This window comes from Odocoileus virginianus, chromosome 4 (genome assembly GCF_023699985.2).
Source record: "Odocoileus virginianus isolate 20LAN1187 ecotype Illinois chromosome 4, Ovbor_1.2, whole genome shotgun sequence".
Lineage (NCBI taxonomy): Eukaryota > Metazoa > Chordata > Mammalia > Artiodactyla > Cervidae > Odocoileus > Odocoileus virginianus.
In genome coordinates this window covers 50,195,926-50,217,290 of record NC_069677.1, presented here as the reverse complement: position 1 = coordinate 50,217,290, position 21,365 = coordinate 50,195,926, and the positions used below count along the sequence as shown (strand labels likewise).

The 21,365-nt window shown below is 38.4% G+C and overlaps 1 protein-coding gene across 5 annotated transcripts in view; it reads left to right on the top strand.

Annotated features, from left to right (window-relative positions):
• The window catches only part of LEKR1 (leucine, glutamate and lysine rich 1), a 202,074-nt gene that overhangs the window by 102,773 nt on the left and 77,936 nt on the right, over positions 1–21,365 (top strand). The window lies entirely within an intron of this gene.

The following is a 21,365-nucleotide window of genomic DNA, read 5'->3' as shown; positions in this document are numbered from 1 at the left end:
CATCAATTCTTTGGCACTCAGCTTTCTTTATTGTCCAACTCTCACTTCCATACATGACTACTGAATAAATCATAGTTTTGACTATGCGGACCTTTGTCAGCAAAGTAGTATCTCTGCTTTTTAATATAATCTCTGGGTTTGGTTCAGCTGGTAAAGAGTCCACCTGCAATGCAGGAGACCTGAGTTCAGTCCCTGGGTTGGGAAGATTCCCTGGAAAAGGGAGGGGCTACCTACTCCAGTATTCTGGCCTGAAGAATTCCATGGACTGTATAGTCCATGGGGTTGCAAAGAGTCAGACACAACTGAGAGACTTCAGTTTCTCTTTCACTAGGTTTATCATAGTTTTTCTTCCAAGGAGCGAGTGTCTTTTAATTTCATGGCTGCAGTCACCATCTGCAGTGATTTTGGAGCCCAGAAAATAAAGTTTCTCACTGTTTCCATTGTTTCCTCATCTGTTTGCCATGAAGTGATGGGACTGGATGCCATGATCTTAGTTTTTTGAATGCTGCGTTTTAAACCAGCTTTTTCACTCTTCTCTTTCACTTTCATCAAGAGGCTCTTTAGTTCCTCTTCGCTTTCCTGCCATAGGGGTGGTGTCATCTGCATGTTTGAGGTTATTGATACTTCTCCCAGTAATCTTGATTCCAGCTTGTAGCTTTCCTTAACTACCTTGTAGTGTTAAGAGAGTCAACAAGACAAAACGTAGGAACACAAAAGAACTGCACAAATAGAGACTGTTAAACCACCGTTTTAAAGTGGTTTTTCCTTGTGTGAGAGCAAACCAAATGGTTATATTTAGGATAAAAGTATTAGAATTTCTTCAAATACTCCTTTAATAACCAATGAAAACTATGAATTTTAATTTACTCAAAAAATCTGCCTCCACTAATTTGTTTTCAGTCAGCATTGGCTAGTTGTGACAGCAGTTTGCCTGCTCTTAGAACACATTGCTCAAGAAGGGAGTGGCTGTGATTAATTCAGGAGTCATCTCATGCATGGCAGATGGAAGACTCTCTGAACAGAGTTCCACTGTGACCTTACCTGCAAGGCACGATTTTCAAAGGGAGTTCACTGTAGTGAATTGACCAGCCCTATGATTGCTTTTGAAGCCTTGAGCTCCAGAAGGAATAACATAACCTTGGCTTCCAAAACAGGAGAAATGCTGATTTTACAAACAGAAAACTAGGGAGGTTTAAAGTAATCCTTAGTTTTGCTAAATCCAACAGCTGTTTTTTCTTTAATGGAAAAAAAAAAAATTCTTTGTTTCAAAACAGATTTTCTCAAAGAGAAGGAAGTAGGAGTAGAGGTAGGGAAGGAGGTAACACTTAAATTCTTTTCTTTTTTTTAATTCTTTTCCATTTTGGCTTATCATAGAATATTCCAACAGATCTTAAAAGAGGCTAGCTTGACATTGGGATACTGTTTGGGATGCTTCTATACCCAAAAGCAGGGATTTCACACACACACACCTTCACCCCCGCAAAAAAATACATGGATAACCTACAGACTCTAGACAAGTTGCAAACCAGTTAGAACCCAGAGAGTTCTTGTATAAAAACAGGTCACAATTGGAATATGGAGACTAATAAAAGGACCTATTGTAGAAGTCATTTCATTTTTGATCACTGGAGTCTTATAAGATTATCTTTGTTTCCTTTGTCATCTGTTCCTGACTTCGAGCTTTCCTAGAAATATTATCTCTATTTTGCATATTTTCTTCATTTTACAAATGTTCAAATCTTAGAATTTTCTTCACTGCTCTTAGGCATCCACTCCTTAGGATGGTTATCTCTTCTCTGAGATTCCTTTCTCACCCTTGGGATAGCTGTTATTCTGGTTCATTCTCTAGTCATATTTCACCTGTGCCAAGGCAACCTTTTTACTCTCCCTCCTTCCCCTCCAGCATGATTTTTCTCTTCTAAGGCTAGATCTTAGCCTTGCCACTTTATCTGAGTTTTTTTTTTGACTGCACCATCACCCTCAGGTCCTTGAGTTAAATCTGGACATTTTTTAAAAAAATTTAATCCTGTGGACTCTGCCCTTTGCCTTAATTCCTAAATCTACCTCTCTCAGAAAGATTAGCACCATTCATTCTTTTTTCATTATTGAAATATAATTGATGTATATAACATTGTGTTAGTTTCAGGTGTATGAAATAATGACAACTGCATACATTATGAAATGATCACCACAATGTGTAGGAACCATCTGTCCCCATTTTTAAAGTTAATACAATATTTTGTACCATCTTCCTTATGATGTATATTATAGCCCATGACTTATTTATTATATAGCTCGAGATCTGTACTTCTTAATCCACTTCATCTATTTTCCTCTGGCAACCACCCATTTATTGTCTATGAATCTATTTTCATTTTATTCTCAACATTCCACATATCTGTGAAATAATGTGTATTTGTCTTTGTCTCATTTATTTTAGTTAGCATGTTTGGTTCACTTGTATATGACTCCTGGCGATCCCATGGACTGGAGCCTGCCAGGATCCTCTGTCCATGGAATTCTCCATGCAAGAATACTGGAGTGGGTTGCCATTCCTTTCTCCAGGGGATCTTCCTGACCCAGGGATTGAACTGGGATCGCCTGCATTGCAGGCAGATTCTTTACCATCTGAGCCACCAGGGAAGCCCCCCTAAAACCATCTTTATTGTTGCAGATGGCAAAATTTCATATTTTTATGGCTGAGGAATGTATATATGTATGTGTGTGTGTGTATTTATACAACATACCTTTTTTATCCATTTTTCTGTTGATTTAATGTGGTGTAGAGTATTGATTGATTTGCAGATATTGAACCATACTTGCACCTCTGGAATAAATCTGAATTGATTATAGTGTATGATCCTCTTAATATATTGTTGAATTTGGTTTGCTATATTTGTTGAGGGTTTTTTTCTATGCTTATCTGTAATATTGGCCTTAATTTTCATCTTTTTAATTTTTATTTTACTGTATTGATACTGTCTTTCTCTGGTTTTGGTATCAGGGTGATGCTGAGCTCCTAGAAAGAGTTTTGAAGCATTTCTTCTGCAATTTTTGGCATTGTTTGAGAAGGATAAGTGTTATATATATATATATTTTTTAATGGTGTGTAGAATTTGCCTGTGAAGTAATTAGGTCCTGGAATTTTGGCAGTATTTCTGGCAGTATTTTTAATCACTGATTCAGTTTGATTACTGGTGATCAGTCTGTTCATATTTTCTGTTTCTTCCTGATTCAGTCTTGGGATATTGTATGTTTCTGGGAACTTACTCATTTCAAACATATACACATACATATGTAAACATATATATGTATATTTTAATGAGTAATTCAAGTTAATTATCTCTTAACTTCAGTTCAGTTCATTCAGTCACTCAATCGTGTCCGACTCTTTGTGACCCCATGGACGGCAGCACTCCAGGCTTCCCTATCCATCACCAATTCCCAGAGTTTACTCAAACTCATGTCCTTTGGGTCAGTGATGCCATCCAATGATCTCATCCTCTGTCATCCCCTTTTTCTCCTGCCCTCAATCTTTCCCAGCATCAGGGTCTTTTCAAATGAGTCAATACTTTGCATCAGGTGGCCAAAGTATTGAAGTTTTACCTTCAGCATCATTCCTTCCAATGAATGTTCAGGATTGATTTCCTTTATGATGTACTGGTTGGATCTCCTTGCTGTCCAAGGGACTCTCAGAGTCTTCTCAAACACCACAGTTCAAAAGCATCAATTCTTTGGCACTCAGCTTTCTTTATAGTCCAACTCTCACATCCCTACATGACTACTGGAAAAACCATAGCTTTGACTAGATGGACCTTTGTTGGCTAAGTAATGTCCCTGCTTTTTAATATGCTGTCTAGGTTGGTCATAACTTTTCTTCCAAGGAGCAAGTGTCTTTTAATTTCATTACAGTCACCATCCGCAGTGATTTTGGAGCCCCCCCAAAATAAAGTCTCTGTTTCCATTGTTTCCCCATCTATTTGCCACATAGTGATGGGACCGGATGCCATGATCTTAGTTTTCTGAATGTCGTTTTTAAGCCAACTTTTTCACTCTCCTCTTTCACTTTCATCAAGAGGCTCTTTAGTTCATCTTTGCTTTCTGCCATAAGTGTGGTATTATCTGCATGTCTGAAGTTATTGATATTTCTCCCAGAACTCTTGATTCCAGCTTGTACTTCATCCAGCCCAGCATTTTGCATGATGTACTCTGCTTCTAAGTTAAATAAGCAGGGTGACAATATACAGCCATTGAGCATTACTTTGCCAGCATGTGGTGACAGAGTGATCTCTCTTCATTTCCAAGGCAAGCCATTCATTATCACGGTAATCCAAGTCTATGCCCTGACCAGTAATGCTGAAAAAGCTGAAGTTGAATGGTTCTATGAAGACCTACGAGACCTTCTAGAAATAACATCCAAAAAAGATGTCCTTTTCATTATAGGGGACTGGAATGCAAAAGTAGGAAGTCCAGCAATACTTGTTACTCCAGGTATTTGCCAAAGCAATTTTAGCCTTGGTGTACAGAATGAAGTAGACTAAAAGCTAGTAGAATTTTGCCAAGAGAATGCACTGGTCATAGCAAACACCCTCTTCCAGCAACACAAGAGAAGACTCTACACATGGACATCAGCAGAGGGGCAATACTGAAATCAGATTGATTCTATTCTTGCCACCAAAAATGGAGAAACTCTATACAGTCAACAAAAACAAGACTGGGAGCTGACTGTGGCTCAGACCATGAACTCCTTATTGCCAAATTCAGACTTAAATTGAAGAAAGTTAGGGAAAACCACTAAACCATTCAGGTATGACCTGAAGCAAATCCCTTACGATTATACAGTGGAAGTGAGAAATAGATTCAAGGGATTAGATCTGATAAACAGCGTGCCTGAAGAACTATGGACAGAGGTTCATGACATTGTACAGGAGGCAGTGATCAAGACCATCCCCAAGAAAAAGAAATGCAAAAAGGGTAAATGGTTATCTGAAGAGGTCTTACAAATATCTGTGAAAAGAACAGAAATGAAAGGCAAAGGAGAGAAGGAAAGATATACCCATTTGAATGCAGAGTTCCAAAGAATAGGAAGGAGAGATAAGAAAGCCTTCCTTATTGATCAGTGCAAAGAAATAGAGGGAAACAGTAGAAAGGGAAAGACTATAGATCTATTCAATAAAATTAGAGATACCAAGGGAACATTTCAGGCAAAGATGGGCACAATAAATGAAAGAAATAGTATGGACCTAACAGAAGCAGAAGGTATTAAGAAGAGGCCGCAAGAATACACAGAAGAACTGTACAAAAAAGATCTTCATGACCCAGATAATCACAATGGTGTGATCACTCACCTAGAGCCAGACATCCTGGAATGTGAAGTCAAGTGGGCCTTAGGAAGTATCACTATGAACAAAGCTAGTGGAGGTGATGGATTTCCAGTTGAGCTATTTCAAGTCATAAAAGATGATGGTTCCAAATAGGAAAAGGAGTACATCAAGGCTGTATATTGTCATCCTGCTTATTTAACTTATATGCAGAGTACATCATGAGAAATGCTGGGCTGAATGAAGCACAAGCTGGAATCAAGATTGCCGGGAGAAATATCAATAACCTCAGATACGCAGATGACACCACCCTTCTGGCAGAAAGTGAAGAAGAACTAAAGAGCCTCTTGATGAAAGTGAAAGAGGAGAGTGAAAAAGTTGGCTTAAAGCTCAACATTCTTAAAACTAAGATCATGGCATCCGGTCCCGTCACTTTATGGCGAATAGATGGGGAAACAGTAGAAACCGTGGCTGACTTTATTTTTCTGGGCTCCAAAGTCACTGCACATGGTGATTGCAGCCATGAAATTAAAAGACACTTGCTCCTTGGAAGGAAAGTTATGACTAACCTAGACAGCATATTAAAAAGCTGAAACATAACTTTGCCAACAAAGGTCCATCTAGTCAAGGCTATGGCTTTTTCAGTCATCATGTACGGATGTGAGAGTTGGACTATAAAGAAGGCAGAGTGCCAAAGAATTGATGCTTTTGAACTGTGGTGTTGGAGAAGACTCTGAGAGTCCCTTGGACTGCAAGGAGATCTAACTAGTCCATCCTAAAGGAGATCAGTCCTGGGTGTTCATTGGAAGGACTGATGTTGAAGCTGAAACTCCAATACTTTGGCCACCTGATACAAAGAATTGACTCATTTGAAAAGACCCTGATGCTGGGAAAGATTGAGGGCAGGAGAAGAAGGGGACGACAGAGGATGAGATGGTTGGATGGCATCACCGACTTGATGGACATGGGTTTGGATGGACTCCTGGAGTTGGTGATGGACAGGGAGGCCTGGCGTGCTGCAGTTCATGGGTTCGCAAAGAGTTGGACATGACTGAGCGACTGAACTGAACTGAAAAGATGATGCTTTCAAAGTGTTGCACTCAGTGGAAACCAGATCTGAAAGAGACATGTGCACCCCAATGTTCATCGCAGCACTGTTTATAATAGCCAGGACATGGAAGCAACCTAGATGCCCATCAGCAGACGAATGAATAAGGAAGCTGTGGTACATATACACCATGGAATATTACTCAGCCGTTAAAAAGAATTCATTTGAATCAGTTCTAATGAGATGGATGAAACTGGAGCCCATTATACAGAGTGAAGTAAGCCAGAAAGATAAAGAACATTACAGCATACTAACACATATATATGGAATTTAGAAAGATGGTAATGATAACCCTATATGCAAAACAGAAAAAGAGACACAGATGTACAGAACAGACTTTTGGACTCTGTGGGAGAAGGCAAGGGTGGGATGTTTCGAGAGAACAGCATGTATATTATCTATAGTGAAACAGATCACCAGCCCAGGTGGGATGCATGAGACAAGTGCTTGGGCCTGGTGCACTGGGAAGACCCAGAGGGATCGGGTGGAGAGGGAGGTGGCGGGGGGGGGGGGGGGGGGGGGATCGGGATGGGGAATACATGTAACTCCATGGCTGATTCATGTCAATGTATGACAAAACCCACTGCAATGTTGTGAAGTAATTAGCCTCCAACTAATAAAAATAAATGAAAAAAAAAAAAAGTGTTGTGCTCAATATGCCAGGAAATTTGGAAAACTCAGCAGTGGCCACAGGCTGGACAAGGTCAGTGTTCATTCCAATCCTAAAGAAAGGCAACGCCAAGAACACTCCAACCACTGCACAGTTGCACTCATGTCTTAAGTTCAGATGCATTCTAGCAAGTCTGCATTTTCACCCCCACCATGGTTAATGTTTCTGACGTTGAATGTTTACATCTTTTTGATTTGTGTATCCTTAGTTGTTTTTATTGTAGATACAGGTGATTTTGCTACTTTTTTCTTTTAATCTTTCTATTTGTTTTGTAAATGTTGGACCTACTGCTTTTATTATATGCTTGACTTTACCAATGAGATTTTTAAAATTTCTTTTACAATTTTATTACTTCTAGTTGCAATCTTTTCTTTTCCATCAGAAAAGTCCCTTTACTATTTCTTGAAGAGCTGGTTTAGTTGTGCTGAGCTCATTCATCTTTTGCTTATCTATAAAATTATATCGCCTTTAAATCTGAATTATACCCTTGCTGGGTAAAATATTGTTTCTGAGTTTTTTTCTTTCAGCACTTTGAATATATTATACCACTCCTTTCTGGCCTACGAAGTTTATGCTAAAAAGTTAGCTGATTGTCTTATGGGCGTTCCCTTGTATGTAACTAGTAGTTTTTCTCTTGCTGTTTTTAATGTCTTTCTTTATCTTTAGTTTTTGACATTTTAATTGTAATGTGCTTTGGTATGGACTTCTTTGGGTTGATCTTACTTGGCCTTCTCTGTACTTGTTGGATCTAGATGTCTTTTTCATTTCCCAAGTTATGAAAAATTTTACCTATTATTTCTTCAAATAATTTTCTGCCCCCTTTTCTCTCTTCTCCTTTTGGGATCCCTATAATGCAAATGCTCATGCACTTGCTATTATCACAGAGGTCTCTTAAACTACCCTCATTGAAACAGATGGATTTTTGTTTTGGTTTCTGTTTAGCTTGGGTGACTTCTATTTCTTTGACTTTCAGATTAATGACCTGTTCCTCTGTATCATCTAATATGTTGTTGCTTACTTCTAATATATTTTTGTCAGTTATATTATTCTTTGGCTCTGTTTGGGTCTTCTTTTATATTTTCTAACTCTTTGGTAAACTTGTCTCATGTTCATCCATCCTTCTCCCAAGTTCCTTAAGCATCTTTGTAATTGTTTCCTTGAACTGTTTAGTGGGTAAATTTCTTATCTCCATTTTGTTTAGTTCTTTTTCCTCAGTTTTTTTTCTTGTTCCTCTGTTTGGAGAATATTCCCCTGTCTCCTAATTTGACCTAATTCTCCATTAGGTAGGCTGATTATATCTTCTGATCTAGGAGAAGTGGCCTTATGCAGAAGATGTCCTATGGGGCCCAACAAGCTCATTCTCCTCTGATCATGAAAGCTCCATTCTGTATGGATACTCTTATGTGGACTGTGTGGGGCTTCTGTTGTGGCAGGGCTGACTACTGCGGGTGCGCTGGTAGTTGGGGCTGGCCACTGGCATGGTGGTAGACAGGACTGGGTCCCAGGGCAGCTGACCGCCAGGCATGAGGAGCCCATGACACCAGGGCTGGTGTCAGTTTGCTGGTATGTGGTTAAGCCCCCAGAACTAACAGTCCAGAGGGAGGACTCCAAAATGGTGCTTGCCAGTGTCCTTCTGGTAGAATAAACTCCCCAAAATGACTGATTCTGATGTCTCTATCTCCATGGGAAGCCCCACTTGCCTCCTGTATCTCCAGGAGGCTCTTTACAATAAACAAATAGGTCTGACACAGGCTCCTTTCAAATTCCTGGCTCTATACTCAGACTCATGGCGTGTGTGATTTTGCATGCACCATTTAAGAGCGGAGTCTCAGTTTCCTACAGCCATCCAGCATTTCCACATGCAAGCCCTGCCAGCCTCCATTGTCAGATGTTCTGGGGACTTGTCTTCCTGGTGTAGCACTCCCATGCTGGGGAGCCTCATTTGTGTCTTAGACCTCTTGTTCCTTGGGGAAAAATTCTGCAATTGTTTTTATCCCCTTATTTATGGATCACCTACCTAAGGGTGTGGCTCTTGACTATTTTGTGTCTCTGCCCCTCCTATTTGTCTTATCATAGTTCCTGTATGTCTTTAGTTATGGAAAATCTTTTGTTAGTCTTTAAGTCATTTTTACAGATAGTTTTGCTGCAAACAGTGGTAATTTTGATGTGCCCATGGGTGGGAGGTGAGCTCAGGGTCCTTCTCTGCTATCTTAGCCACTCCTTGCCCCCATTTATTCTTTCTTCAATTCTGTACTTGTGGCATAAGGTGATGCAATCCTCTTTCCTCTCCTCCCTAACCTAAGTAATCTTCTGCCCATTCAGTCACTAATCATCTATTAATTTGGTCGTTCAGCATTATTAATTAACACCTGTATCATTAAGTCTAGGCTTGATTAGGAACAGATCTTCTGTGTTATACATGGCTTCTATGCTAAGCATGATGCATTTTCAAGGAAGCTCCATCTGAGCAGTGAGAGGAGGGAACTATCCTCCGCCCTGTCCCTAATACCCACATGGACATACTCATGACAACACTTACAGCCAGTCACTCTTTCACACACAGTACTCTTTTACCCAGGTATACAGCATACCTGCTGCTCATAGACATTTACAAATCATCCACATTATGGGCCAGTAGCATGAGTATTACTGACACTATCTGAGTGAAAAATAAACGATCCACCCCCCTTCCCAACCCATATTCAATGTCTCATGTCTTACCAGCATCTCCTTCCTACTAACTAAGCATTAACTACATGTCAAACACAATGAAGCCCCTGTGTACCCTCTTATTATCATCCTCCTGGGTGAAGCACTTTTTTTTATCCTCTCCAGTGTACAAATGAGATTACTAGGGTGTAAAGTGACTAAGTCATTCACCCAAGACAACACAGCCACTAATCAGCAGAATTGGGACCCAAGTCCAGAACTACGCTGCCAAAATTTGGACTCTTAACCTTTGAATTCCGCCACACATTCTTATCATTAATTTATACTTCAGAGAAAGCTACTTTATCAGGCTACTTCCAGTACTCGTAGTAAAAACAAGTTTCTGTAAGGGGAAGGCAGAAGAGGTCCCAAGAATAGTAGACACCTGTGGTGGAGTACACAGATGATCAATAGCTTGTGAAATAGGTTATAAGATGGGCATAGGTATTATGTGGTTCAGTGCTAGGCTACTTTAATAGGATTCTTTTTTCTCTTTTACCAAAATAATCCATATTCACTATTGATCAGGAAATTCCAATATTTGCATAGTATCATAAGCATTTGATGTATAGCTTCCTAGATTAAATGTTTTAAATATGTAAATTTTTATGAATGGAATAATAGAGTTTTATAACCTTCAATAGCTCTCAATTTCTTCTATTATGAAATCTTTCCATGTCAAAAATATTCTGACATGGGATGAATCATAATTTTTAATCATATCTTATTTTTGGACAGTTGTTTCACTTTTTTCTGTTAAAATGTATTGTGATAAATAGCACCATACCTAAGTCTTTTCACATGTACGTTAGTGTTGCCTTCCCTTGCTTCATTTTTGAAATTATAAAATGTTTTGGTTTTGTGTTTCTTACCTTTAAGTTACATAATTGTGGGGTAGAATTTTTAAATGCAGTTAGTACCAATTAGTTTTGTAGCATGAAAGACTCTTTTGAAGAAGTTCTTGCCCTGTGCCTATTTTACTGCCATCCCGGCAGGATGAGGAAAAATTGCACAGCAAAGAGAATCAGTGCCCTGTGAGCCTGAGGACGCGCTCCATCTCCTTCCTGGAGGATGTGCTCCATCTGCTTCCCGGAGGATGTGCTCCATCTCCTTCCCAGTTTGCACAGAACCAGTGCTGCACAGAGGACTCTCTCCAAGCATTCTGATCGGAAAACGCACCAACTGATGAAAGAAGGTTGATGTTTATATTGTTATGTGACTTTATTTGAAAATTTCTTAAATATTTTTAGATTTAAACTTCTCTAGATTCCATTTAGGAGAAAGAAATGGCAACCCACTCCAGTACTCTTGCCTGGAAAGTTCCATGAATGGAAGAGCCTGGTAGGCTACAGTCCATGGGGTTGCAAAGAGTCGGACATGACTGAGTGACTTCACTTTCTTTCGTTCTATAGTTTCTTTTGGAGAAGGAAATGGCAACCCACTCCAGTGTTCCTGCCTGGAGAATCCCATGGACGGAGGGGCCTGGTGGGCTGCAGTCTGTGGGGCTGCAAAGAGTCGGATACGACTAAGCAACTAACACACACACACACAGATTCCATTTACTTTATTAACAACCCTGTCTTCTTGTTTTTTATCCTGTAAATGTTTTCGGCTAATATTCTGTTCAATATAAGTCCCTGTCCTTCTGCTTACTTCACTCTAGTCTATCCATATCTGTTACTAATATATTTGCCTTGAAAAATCTCATTGTCTCATATACAAAATAATATATAAATATGTATATATTCATGTCAACACCGAAATCAGATTGATTATATTCTTTACAGCCAAAGATGGAAAAGCTGTATACAGTCAGCAAAAACAAGACCGGGAGCTGACTGTGGCTCAGATCATGAACTCCTTATTGCCAAATTCAGACTTAAACTGAAGAAAGTAGGGAAAACCACTAGACAGTTCCTCTTCACTTTCTGCCACAAGGCTGGTATCATCTGCATATCTGAGGTTATTGATATTTCTCCTGGCAGTCTTGATTCCAGCTTGTGCTTCATCTAGTCCAGTGTTTCACATGATGCACTTCCTGTCCTGCACCCTGTATAATTTTTTGAATCTCCCTTTCAGCTTATTACTTTGTTTTTTAACTGTGTTCATTCCAATCCCAAAGAAAGGTAATGGCAAGGAATGCTCAAACTACCACACAATTGCACTCATCTTACACGCTAGTAAAGTAATGCTCAAAATTCTCCAAGCCAGGCTTCAGCAATACCTGAACTGAGAACTTCCAGATGTTCAGGCTGGTTTTAGAAAAGGTAGAGGAACCAGAGATCAAATTGCCAATATCCCCTGGATCATTGAAAAAGCAAGAGAGTTCCAGAAAAACATCTATTTCTGCTTTAGTGACTATGCCAAAGCTTTGACTGTGTGGATCACAATAAACTGTGGAAAATTCTGAAAGAGATGGGAATACCAGACCACCTGACCTGGCTCTTGAGAAACCTGTATGCAGGTCAGGAAGCAACAGTTAGAACTGGATGTGGAACAACAGACTGGTTGCAAATAGGAAAAGGAGTACATCAAGGCTGTATATTGTCACCCTGCTTATTTAACTTCAATGCAGAGTACATCATGAGAAACACTGGGCTGGAAGAAGCTCAAGCTGGAATCAAGATTGCTGGGAGAAATATCAATAACCTCAGATATGCAGATGACACCACCCTTATGGCAGAAAGTGAAGAGGAACTAAAAAGCCTCTTGATGAAAGTGAAAGAGGAGAGTGAAAAAGTTGGCTTAAAGCTCAACATTCTTAAAACTAAGATCATGGCATCTGGTCCCTTCACCTCATGGGAAATAGATGGGGAGACAGTGGAAACAGTGGCTGACTTTATTTTGGGGGGCTCCAAAATCACTGCAGATGGTGACTGCAGCCATGAAATTAAAAGATGCTTACTCCTTGGAAGGAAAGTTATGACCAACCTAGATAGCATATAAAAAGCAGAGACATTACTTTGCCAACAAAGGTCCGTCTAGTCAAGGCTATGGTTTTTCCAGTAGTCATGTATGAATGTGACAGTTGGACTGTGAAGAAAGCTGAGTGCCGAAGAATTGATGCTTTTGAACTGTGGTGTTGGAGAAGACTCTTGAGTCCCTTGGACTGCAAGGAGATCTAACTAGTCCATCCTAAAGGAGATCAGTCCTGGGTGTTCATTGGAAGGACTGATGTTGAAGCTGAAACTCCAATACGTTGGCCACCTGATACAAAGAATTGACTCATTTGAAAAGACCCTGATGCTGGGAAAGATTGAGGGCAGGAGAAGAAGGGGACGACAGAGGATGAGATGACTGGATGGCATCACCGACTCGATGGACATGAGTTTGAGTAAACTCCGGGAGTTGGTGATGGACAGGGAGGCCTGGCATACTGCAATTCACAGGGTTGCAAAGAGTCGGACACGACTGAGTGACTGAACTGAACTGGACTGACATATATAAAATGTATAATACATAAAATAATGAGATATAATTTTGTCGATTTATTTATACAAATTTATCAGAAAACCTAATAGTGTCCTGTTGTATTCACAAGTTCCTATCATGAGGATTGCCAGTTGATAAAGAGTGGTTAAATGATTTAACCAGGGTAAAAAATAGAATTAAAGACTCCTTCCATGATTTGTTATATTTTATAAGCCCCTACTAATGACAGTTATCTTTATATTTGACTAGTCTTCAGAATAAAAGTATAGTGGAGGTTTATAAGCTATTTTTTTTTTTCATTCTGAAGCAAATTCTTGATCCTTAGTATTAGAGTAAAATTATTTCCAAATTTTAAATATTTGATTATCTCCCAAACTTGATTTCATCTACTCTCTCCCACACACACCCAGATAAATAGTTTTCTGATTTTAATATAACTGCTTCTGGACCAAATTATAACTTTTTAGCTGAAAAGCCACACCTGTTCTATCATCTGATTTATAAAAATCTCCAAATGTTATTTCAGTCCCTTCTGGAATTATGCAGAAAATGTTAATGTACTTCAAGTATACTGTTTCAAAATAGATGTGAAACAAACCTCTGAAATACAGCCTCTAAAATGAACTTTCCAAGTGGCTGTATTCACCATCTGAGCTTTATAAAATATTTGCTTAAATTAAAAGATGTTAATGTGCAATTGATATAGTTGAATACTCATTAAAGAACTTTCTTTTATTATTGGTATACATTCTTACATCTGTAAAGGTTTTCTTTGTTAATGCTCATTAAAAAAAAATTAAGTGAAATACTACTTTTGTGACACTCTATGCTCAAACTGTGGTACAATTATATATATATATGATATCTAAATGCAGCATACTGATTGTGTTCATTCATATCAGTTACATCTGATCAGAAATCCCACAATTTCAGCCACATAATTAACTGAAAATCTAACTCAATAAAGTCACTTAAAATGGTAGGAAAATAAAACAGTTTCAAGTTTAAAGGAGTTACTGATTTGTCATTTAAAACATAATTTATCATTCATGAAGGAAAATGAGGCATTTGATTATGATTTCTCTAAGGACAAGGAAATATATCTTATTGATAGGTAGTCAGAAAGAGTCTATTGAAATAAAATAACATATTTATAAGGAAATTACACTTTAGTGCCAAGATACATATTAGGTATTACTGGTGAAAACTGATGACTCTTTCAGTTCCATCCACTTTAATCTTAGATACATAATTTTAAAGTCTTATTTGCTGGAATTCTTATTTCTAATATCTCCAAAATTTCATTCTTTCAACAGTAATTTTTTGAGCACCTTCTTTGTTTCTGGCACTGTGAGTATAAAAGATAAGGTTCCTGCCCTCATGGAACTTATGTTCTAGTTAGTTTACATTGGGAAGATTAAATGAGGTGTAATACACTTAGAATGTAGTGTCTGGCACATGGATTCATCTTGTTCCGGTTCTCTGTGCTCTTTGTACTTGGATATCTATTTCCTTCTTCGGGTTAGAGATGTTTTCAACTGTAATTTCAATAAATACATTGTCTCTCTTTCTCTCTCTCTTCTCCTTCTGTGACCCCCCATAATGCAAATGTTAGTACACTTGATATTGTCCAAGGTCTCTTAAACTATTCTCGTTTTTTAAAATGTCTTTTTCTTTCTGCTGTTCTGAATGGGTGATTTCCACTGTTCTATCTTTCAGACTACTTATGCAGTCTATATCCCATAATTTTGCTGTAATTTCCTTCTAGTATTTTTTCATTTTAGTTATCATATTCTTCAGCTCTGACAGGTTGTCATATTTTCTAGTTCTTTGTTGAAGTTCTCACTATGTTCGTCTATTTTTTTCTGAAGTTCAGTTAGCACTCTAATTACTATTGCTTTGAACCTTTATCGGGTAATTATCTCTGTTTTATTAGGGTTTTTTAGGGGTTTTTATCTTGTTCTTTCATTTGAAACATATTCCTCTGTCTTCTCGTCCTGTTTAAATTGCTCCGTTTTCCTTTATGAAATTAGGTGAACCACTTACCTCTCCTGATCTTGAAGGCATGTTGTCATGTGCGAGTGTCCCTATGCAGTTGCATGTGCCCAGTGGCTTTGCTAGGAGGGCCAGGTCTGAAATGAGCACAGTCCAGATCTTGCCCCAGGGTGTATTGGCAGCTTCCACCATGGTGGGAGATCATGCTGGATTTGGAGGGGATAGGACTGGAACCAGGTTGAGCCAGGGCTCTTCCTAGGCCCCATGGAAGTCAGCATCCTATGGGGGCAGGGCCAGGGCCTAATGGACTAGAACACAAGCCCCAAGGGTATTCAGCTTCTCCCTCCTCGGATGGCAGTCTCCAGTTTAGTTGAGGGCACAGCTGAGGGGTTCAGCCTGAACTTCTGAGCTGGTTCCACTTTTCCCCTGGTATGCACGCCTTGGTTAGAGGCTTGGTTGGGCGTAGCAGGGTCAAGTCACACTACTGAACTAGTCCTACTCCTTCCCAAGTGTGTGTTCTCAAAGGCATGCTGTGATTGTAGTTGCCACTGTGGAACTGGTTCTGCTCCTGCCCGAGCATCAGGGTCCTTGTGCTCTGCCATCTCATTCCCATCTCCAGTAAGAAGCTTTTGTTGCAGGATTATTTGTTGTGACATACTGGTCTTCCCTTGTGGCTCAGCTGGTAAAGAATCCACCTGCAATGTGGGAGACCTGGGCTTGACCCCTGGGTTGGGAAGATCCCTTGGGGAAGGGAAAGGCTACCGACTCCAGGATTCTGGCCCAGAGAATTCCATGGACTGTATAGTCCATGGGGTCACAAAGAGTCAGACATGACTGAGCAACTTTCAGTACTGGGCAAGCAACTTAGATTTCATCACTATTGGACTAGATCAGTAAAATTTGGTACATGCACACAATTAAATGTTATATATCAGTCAAAAATGAATTAATCTTATCTGTGTATAGCTACCTCAATAGGTCTGAAAATGTAGCAAAACCGATAAGAATTAAGATGAAATTTATAGCTTCACATCATTAGTGTAGTTTTTTAAAATACCTGCAAAAAGTACTATTTTTCACACATTAAGTACAGATTAGAAGGCAAATGTTAAATTCATAAGCGTAGGTACCCTCTAATTAAATGCAAATAAATGTCCCAATATCTTAAAAGCAAAATAAAAAATATTTTCTTGTTACCATATCCCCTTCAACTGCAATTGAATTTCTCTCCTCCCTATTCACCAAACCAGTGAACCAAACCTCCCTATCCACAAAACCAGTTGCTTTTGGTTTCAACCTCATCCCACACCCCCACTAAGTTCTAGCCATCTTGTGTTCTTTTGTACCTTGGACACACAGAACTGAGTTAATTAGACTCCTTAGTACAGAACATGCTATGCTTGACCTGTACAAGTAAGACCTCTCCCTAAACAATAAATCTACAAAATATGTCAAACACCAACAAATACAGTGAATAATATAACAAGTGTGAATTCATCACCTGTATTTTACAAGTTTTAACAATTTGTCAGAGTTAACTCTGTAGATTATTTTTTAAGTATATAGTTAAAACCTTCATATTTACCCTTCCCTGTAGAAAGATAACCATTGATGACACCAGGTCCAACTGTAGGACAAGGTTCACAGGTTAAGAAGTGATGAGATTCAGAGCAGAAGTAGAGGGCAGTGTGTGGCCTTACCACCACTCCCCGTGATGATAATCAGTAGTTATGTGGTGCCCACTATGTGCCTGGCACTCATCTCCTCTTTACCTATATGAAGTCACATAGTTCCCAGAACAATCATATGCTGTAATAACCATTTTATAGATCAGGAAACTAAAATACCTGAAGTCATTTAGCTTACAAGGAGCAGAGCCAGGATTTGAAGTTAGGCAGGTGGCCTTAGCATTCATGCACTCCACCTCTCTGTTATTCTGTCTTAGGAGTATATTCAGAGTGGTGAGTTTTTATATTTCCTTTTTTTCAATTGTCTCTACCACTTAAACAAACAAACTATATATATAGCTTTCACATTTTCATTTTAAAAAATTCTCCTAGATCTGGATCTGTGGGTGCCAGCTCTCCTGTCTGTTCTTCCATTCTGAAGAACCTGGTTCTGCTTGAACCTGGAATCATTTTCCTTCATATTGTACTTTGAATCAGATTTTAAATTTCTTTTGTGTATATTTTCTTTATCCAGAAAGTTTTAAGCTTGAAATATCTCTCCACTATAAAGGTTTTGTTTATTGTTTTCTCAAACATTATACTTACTTAATATACTCTCCAAATGACTATAAAGTTTTATATCCTGCTATAAAATAGCTAACTATGAGTGCCTTTTGTATTTGTAGATTCTAGAAACCTTTTTGAATAACAGGATTCTCTTAAATAACTAATTACCCCAGATCTGATGCCTGTGTAATGCTATCTAGCAAGCTACTGTCTTTGTATGAAGAGTGGCTAAAAGCTCCTTTTTGTCCTGTTCATTTTAAATCATTTGCTTCTTATTTAATATTTGCAAAGAACACAGTCACCTTAGAGTAGAATTTGCTGTTGTAAATTTTGGATTGTTTCCATGGGTTCTGCCTTACATCTGCATGGTGTTTAAAGCCAATGCTTCCTTTCTTTTTGTAAGCATTCAGGGCCTTTTGCCTCATAATCCAACGTCATGCTGAATGACAGAAAATTGAAGTTGAGTTTATTTGACTATAGAGAAGAACTACACAGAACAATACACCTATTTAAGAACTCCTTATCTCAAGGACTAAAGGAGCTGTCTTATGCAGGTGGCTTAATCTCTCTGCTGCTAAGCCTAACTGGGTGCCTTTATTTATTAAGGACAGGACTGGGCACTCTGCTTCCAGAAACAAAAAGACCCCACTGATCTATCAGAACCAACAATAAACCAATAGGATGCATACACCTCATTCAGAACAGTAAAGATATGTTCTTTGTATTTTTGAAATAATTCTTATTGCTTGTTTATTATAAAAAATTTAACCAAGTTTTTAAAAAAGCTATGAAAATGTATTAACCAACTCCTAAGTATATACTGGTGGCTGCTTACATTATAGATTATTCATAATGAATCTTTTTTTCTTGATTATATGTGGTATCTTCTCTCCTTAAGTAAAATGATTTATTCGTTGACATTACTTATATTTCTACCTGACAGCCTCTAGTGGTTTCTGTGTTTTAAAGTAATAAAACATTTATTTGCTTTCTCTGTTTTAACTCAGAGGTGCTGTAAATACCTAGTGAATAATCTGAAGGAACTAGCCTCCCTGCTCTTTGGGTACTGTGATTTAAAGACTGAGATAATCTATGTTTATCTTGAAATAGGGAGAAAGGGAAATGTAGGTGGATGTGTAGAGAGAAGAATATTGGAAAGCATAATAGCTTTTCCTTTCTTGATTTGAGTCATGATTGTGTCACTTATTTTCCTTTAAATCTAGTAAGTTCTAGAACTTTGATGCACAAGTGTATTTAAATGTGATCCTAAGAATACTTTTTAATACTATAAAAATGGGTGTTGAATTAGCTATCATTTTAACCGTCTGCTAAATTATCTACCAATTATCAAGTAATTGAGAATTAACTGCATAAAATTCATATATCAGGTACCAATTCTTTGGAGTTTATTTTTAAGATAATCAGTTCTTCCTCTTAACAACAGCTGCATTTAGAAGTAATAATACAGAATTTATCATGTGGACTCAGATCCATGCTTCATCTCATTTAGGATTATATCCTGACAAAAGCATCAAGGGATGTTTAATGGACTTCCCTGGTGTCTCAGATGGTAAAGAATTTGCCTGAAATGCAGGAGACCTGTGTTCATTCTCTGGGTCAGGAAGATCTCCTGGAGAAGGGAATGGCAACCCACTCCAGTATTCTTGCCTGGAGAATTCCATGGACAGAGAAGCCTGACAGGCTATAGTCCATGGGGTCACAAAGAGTCAGACACGTCAGTACTGTAGGCAGTCACAATGATACTGTATTTGTCTTAATGACTTTCATTAATTATATTAACTTTTAAACTTATTAAAATCTAAATCACCTCTTGGAATTGGACATTACACTAATTTAGTACCTCTTTTATGTAGTAATAGATAATATTTTTCATTTACCTTAGATATACCTCTTTAAAGATTCTAGGATATGCTAAACAAATATATGGCCATACTGACCACATTTTCATGGACAAATGTCGTATCACCTTGAAGTTTTATATTTTTGACAGTTCATGTAAGAGAGAAAGATTAAGACTTTGGGATGAAGCCAACCTCGGTTGAATCACAGGATCACTTCTAAATAGCTCTGTGACTTTTTATAAGTTAGTTAATTACTCTGATTCTTAGAAATTTCTGGTAAAAATAAAATGTATATCTGCTTTTCATGATAGTTGTGACTATAAATTAAATGATGTAGGAGAGAGCATCCTGCACAGCACCTGGAACAGTATACCGTCAACAAATGTCAGCTTCCCTCCTTATTCTTCAGAGGATGGGCAGAAATGTTTTAGCTGTGTCTGTATGAATAGAACCCTCTGTAAGCCCACATGTTTTTAATAATAAAGTAACACATTATGCATATTCATTAGAGATTGTCTTGTTTCAAAAGATAACACTCAAAACTAAACTCTCTATGTGTATGTTATTTTATCTTTTCCCTCATATAATGATATCACTTGGTAAGTGGAAAAGATATACCACACAGAATACTATCTATCAAGTCCATGTTGAATTATTTATTTAAAGGAGCTGTACTCAAATAGATCCCCATACCCAAGTTTAAAATCCTGTCAGTTTGACTGCTGGCTAAAGCATTTACTCACTGTAAGATACTAGGCAAGATAATCAGAGATCTCATTTTTCATTACCTGAAAAATGGGGCTATTTGCATTTATGTGGCAGTTTGAGGGATAATATTAATATATGTGAACATGCTGAATAAATATAAAAATTTACACCAATATGTAGTGAATTCTAATTAAAACATTTGTTTAGAGTGAATTTATTTTCTGATTTAAGGAACTGGCTTATCTTCATAAAACAAAGTTAAGAAGGCAGATTAAAGATACATATAGAATGTTATATATTTGTATAGATGCATAAGCTAGATTCAAGATAAGCAGGAGAAACATCAACAGCCTCAGATATGTGGATGATACCACTCTAATGGGAAAGTGAAGAGGAACTAAAGAGCCTCTTGATGAGGGTGAAGGAGGAGAGTGAAAGAACCAGCTTAAAACTAAATATTAAAACAACTCAGATCATGGTATCTGGTCCCATTACTCCGTGGCAAACATAAGGGAAAAGGAGGAAGTAGTGACATTTCTTCTTGGGCTCTAAAATCAGTGCGGATAGTGACTGCAGCCATGAAATCAGAAGACAACTGCATCTCAGCAGGAAAGCTATGACAAGCCTAGACAGTGTGCTGAAAAGCAGAGACATTACCCTGCCGACAAAGGTCCATATAGTCAAGACTATAGTCTTCCCAGTGGTCACATATGGTTGTGAGAGTTGAACCGTAAAGAAGGCAGAGCACCATAGAATTGATGCCTTCAAGCTGGAGAAGACTCCTGAGAGTCCCTTGGACAGCAAGGAGATCAAACCAGTCAATCTGAAGGGGGGGAAAAAAAAACCTAAATACTCATGGGAAGGATTGATGCTGAAGCTGAAGCTCTAGTATTTTGGTCACTTGATATGAACAGCTGACTCACTGGAAAAGTCCCTGATGCTGGGAAAGACTGAAAGCAGAAGAAGAAGAGGATGTCAGAGGATGAGATGGCTGGATGGCATCACCGATGCAATGGACATGAACTTGGGCAAACTTCGGAAGATGGTGAGGGACAGGGAGGTCTGGTGTGCTGTAGTCCATGGGGTCTCAAAGAGTTGGACATGACTGGGTGACTGAACAACTTTAAAGATTTTAAAGTTTACTATTAAAATACGTGATTAAAACACCTGAATAGATGCAACAGAAATTTTATAAATTCCAGTGTTTTAAATTATTTTCTTCATAGAAATCTTTTAGTCCACCCATGTAAATTTGTTTCCACCTCATATCCAAAAAGAATACCAATGAGGGCTGTTACTGAGTGTAGGGTTCAGGCCTTAGTCCAC